This window comes from Humulus lupulus, chromosome 3, assembly GCF_963169125.1.
Source record: "Humulus lupulus chromosome 3, drHumLupu1.1, whole genome shotgun sequence".
NCBI lineage: Eukaryota > Viridiplantae > Streptophyta > Magnoliopsida > Rosales > Cannabaceae > Humulus > Humulus lupulus.
This window is the reverse complement of record NC_084795.1, coordinates 254,502,546-254,507,438: the sequence shown is the minus strand read 5'-3', so window position 1 is coordinate 254,507,438 and position 4,893 is coordinate 254,502,546.

The window sequence follows — 4,893 nt, the reverse complement described above, 5'->3', positions numbered from 1 at the left end:
AGTTGAATTGCACCTGGCCCATTTGCAGAAATCTGCCTACCAACTTTATGGGGAAGAGGAACCTGACCGTGTCAGGATACGGCACACGTTCCCCCATGTCAAGCGGCATTGAGGGAAATGTCGATTGTCAAGTGTATGATTTCGACACCACTACTCAAGGCTCACCAAAAGTTGTCAGATTATCTTCTGATGGGCCACAGCTGCGGCGATTGACACCTGGTAGCTACTTTAGGTCTGAGGACAAGAATCCTAGACCTGGGGATTGGTGAATGAAGAGAGCGAGGACCATCTGAATGGTCTTCGGGCGTGACCTTACATGGAGACATCCACGCCTTGGAAACGGGTCACGGGCGATGGCCTCGCCTGGAGACATCCACGCCTCGAGGAAAGACCTCAGGGCGTGGCCTCACTTGGAGAGACACGCGTCTGACCAGATCATAGCACGAAACCTTACTAGCGCTCAAGGAGCTCAATTACTCCTCTAACAAATGCCATGTGTCCTCTAATGAAAACACTCACAACAACTTTATAAAGTCATTTTTAAGACTTTTGAAAACTTATTTTTGTTTTACATATTTTAATCTTCTAAATCAAGATATAGTTTTAGTTACACGAGTTATTAAAAGTTGTGTTAATAAAATAGTTCGGTTGCTCTTCCAAGTTTGGCTTATACTCCTTACAAGATCTAATTATGTGTTGAGCCCAAAAGAGGGTGTTTTAATATTTATACTCGCAAGTGCATGAATCGTTTCGGAATATAATGTTCATGTAAGTACGAGGTCGAACCCATGGGAGTTGACTAACATCAAAAGAAACTATTTCAAACAAAGCAAGAAGATTCTAACCTAGTTCCAAATATTTGATGAGATTTTGTTTTAGAAAAATAAAAGACAAGTAATAAAAAGATTTAAAATTAAATAGAAAAATGGTTTTCAAATGAGATATGTAAAATAAGATTATTAAGATATTAGAATCCACAAAATGCAAGTTCAATAGTATTTATAAGTATATTGATTCCCAAGTTTAGATATAGTTGAAATAAATCACACTATATTTTTTCAAAATACATTTTCTATTCAAGCACAAGTTACTTTCAAAAAGGTAGGATTTTTCTTCACTTATATAAGATATAATTTCTAAGCTTTAGTTGTGTTACAACCTAATGAAACTACAAAAAATCAAAGAGATTATGTTTAGGCAAAATATGATACTTATGCTCTAAGAATTAGATGTGAACAATTTAATGAAAAATATTTAATCAAAGAATATCATATTTTTGCATAATGAAGAACTAAGTGTAATATGCTTTAACAATCAATAATAGATGAAAAATGCATATCTTTGATAGAAAAATCCATAAACAATATTGCACAAATGGGAAATCAACATACAATAAAAAAATACTATCTAGTTACATTTTGTTTCATCATCATCTTAATAATCTTGAAAAAGATTAGAAGCTCATAACTAGATTGAAATAAAAATTACAAAATAACATACTTGACATGCTCTTCAAAAGATGAAAATGGTAGAGAGAAAATAGTGAAAAGAAGAGTGAAAAATATGAAGTGTAGAAGATGTTGAAAAGATGAAGAAGAGCTCCCCAAATGGTCTTACAAGACTCTATTTATAGGCAAAATATGGAGATTAAATTAATCAAATTAAAATAAATAAATTGATTAATTTAATAGTGTTGGGAAGTGGTAGGATAAATAGATTAAGTGTAAGGGTATTGGAAAGATGAAATGTTTGATTGGATGGAAGATTAGTGAAAAATTAGGGTGAAAAAATGAATTAGGAATGTTTATTTAGGTAAGAAAAATAGGGAAGAGTGAATTGATATTTGAGTGAAAAGAAAAAAACATTGGGAAGAAAAATGTGGTTTTTGGCCTTTTGGTGGCTGTGCTGGCAGCTTGGCTGTCTTGGCATGGGGTGCAAATTGGGCCAGGCAGATTGCTGAAGGAATTTTTGTGGGCCTGGGGAGTGAACTGAAGAGGGCCCAGGCGGCTGGGATAGATTGGGCTGAGTGATGGCTGTGAAAAATGCTTGCTGAAGGTTGTTGAAGGCAGGGAGAAGCTTGGGTCTTCGACTGGGAGCATGATTGATGCAGCTGGGTGCATCAACGGTTGACAGCTGGTGGGCGTTGGAGGAAGCTTGGCTGGGACAAGGTGCAGTAGCTGAATGTTGGGCCTAATTGGAGCTGGCTGGGCGGGCCTAGGAGGCTGGAGCTGTGGGCTGATGAGGCTTATGCCACTTTTCTTTGTTTCTTTCTTGAAAATGCCACATTTTACCTTTTTTTTTTCAGCTTTAAATCTTTTCTAACACCAATCAAACAACATACTCCCTACAAAATAAATCATAAATTAAATTAAAATTAAATATTTTCACTAATAAAATATATCATATAACTTCCATGAAAATATTAATTAAAATTTAATTTATATAACATTTAATTTCAATAAAATCATATTTTTAGCATTCAACTAACAACACTAATTTCAATTAATTAAATTACAACATAAAACAATAAAATATCTATAAAAACATATAAAAATCTAGAAAATTACAATAAGACTAATAAATGCAAAATTACTTAAAAACTTAATAAATTAATTAAAAACTCAAGAATTAAGCAACAATTAGCACATAAAAAGTGGTAAAATAACTTTATTTTGTAGAGTTATCATTATGTATACTAAGGGTTTGTTTGGAACGTAGGATTGGATTAGAGTAGAGTAGAAAGGAATACACTGGAGCAGATAGGATTGGCTGAATCTATTACTATGTTTTGTCTTATACTTAATTAGACTACTTTTTAAAAATAAAAATTATATTTAAATAATAAAAATTGAATTATAAAATTATAATAATAAAAATAAGGATATTTTAAAATATTTATTTTATTTTAATTTTTTTTACTAAAAATGATTTAAGTTATTATTTAAAATAATAATATTAATATTTTAAAATTAATTATTGAAAAATATTATATATAAATTAAAAAAGGAATAAAATCAAAAAAGTTTACAGAAAAAACCCAATTAAAAAAAAAAAAAAAGAGTCCAACTTAGGTTGGATTATATATCCAACCTTTTAATTGGGATATATGATCCAATGTACATTGGATAAAAGTTTCAATTGATCCAGTGCCCTTTTGCACCAAATTTGGGATTCAGATATATTATCCCAATCCCAGTCCTTATCTCCTGTAACAAACGGGTCTAATGTCTTTTAGTCTGACTGTGGGTACAATTGGATCATTGATTAGAACTAAAATATTTCATAATTAGATAATGTCTCCATAAACTACTAACTTGGTGATTTACACTCAAAAATGCATATTATTACTGTAAAAATAGCTAATTACGTTAAATTGTAAATGATATTTTTATAGAATTAATGTGATATATTTTTATGTTAAAAATATTTCTGTTGGAATTAATTTGATCTATTTTTGTAAGGATTATAGTGTATATTGGCATTCTCAAAAAAGATATAAAAGAAGAAGAAAACAGCAGGCCCAAAATCATAGAAAATGGTATTTTTGAACGATAAAATAAAGCTCAAAGAAGGTCCGGCCCACTAACCCAGCCGCCCCCAGCCCACATGTGTCGGAAGTTGAAGCCATCTGCGCCAGCAGGTCCCACACGCGTCAGTAATAACAGCAGCTGTTCCCCCTCCCCAGCTCATACGCGTCCCGGATACGATTGTATTTCACGCGGAAACTCTAGGCGGCAAGTGCGCGTCACGTTAGCCTTTGAGATTGGGATTTGTATCCACCGCCTTCTGCAGGTACAGAAAAACCTCAAAAAAGTAATATTAATATTGAAGAAACATATTTTATTTTAATGTTATAATTTAATATAATTATATCTATAAAATTAAATAATAATGGATAAATCAGGGTAAATTTAACGTAACACATTGACGAAAATGATATCTACCTACTATTGAAAATATATAAAATTATTTTATAAATCTAAATTATAATTAATTTTATCATAATTTTTAGTACGTAAAAGATAATATATAAGCATATGATTTAATATTAAGTTAATTATTAAAAAAAATTATAGCTATACGAGAATTATTCCAAAATATTTTATATTAAAAATAAATTTTGAGTTTGTTTTTTTTTATATAAAAAAAGAAGATATTTTTCAGCTCTTCTCACAGGGCGCACCCGTGTCCATTTTCACCAAAATTCAACCAATAGAATTTTGTCGGCGTGTCCTTGCCACCCAAGGTAACCATGCCATGTGTCAACTTCAAAATTTAAATAGTTTAATTGTACAAGGACTCAAATGTAATTTACAGTAAGTTTATACATTTTAATCCTGTTACCAACCTATAAATACGTCGTGGATCCTTAAGAGTCTGATTGGTTTGCGATTAGAAAACTGTATTTTTGAAAAGTGGAATTCTGAAATGAAAATTTGAATTTAGTGACTGAAAACATGTTTCTGAAAATGTGATTGGTTCAATGTCAGTAAACTGTTTTTGAGTTTTAAAAAACTGAATCTGTGATTGGGATTAAATTTGAAAATATATCAGACACTGAATACGTGATTGGATTAGCTGAAAGTAAAATTTAATTATATTGATAAATTAAAATTTAATAATAGTGCATTAATTAAATTCATTACAATATTGCATTGTCATTAACTTTGATTTTTTTTTAAATTAAAGTTATATTTTTTTAGGGCATGATTGATTAGTGATTTAAAAATTGTATTTTGAAAAAGTATGATTCTGAAAAAAGAATCTAGATTTAGTGTTTGAAAATATGTTTATGAAAATGTGATTGAATGTATTGTCCGTTAACTATTTTTGAGTTTTATAAAATTGAATAATTTTTTGGTAGAAAATCTAAAAATTGAATATGTAATATAT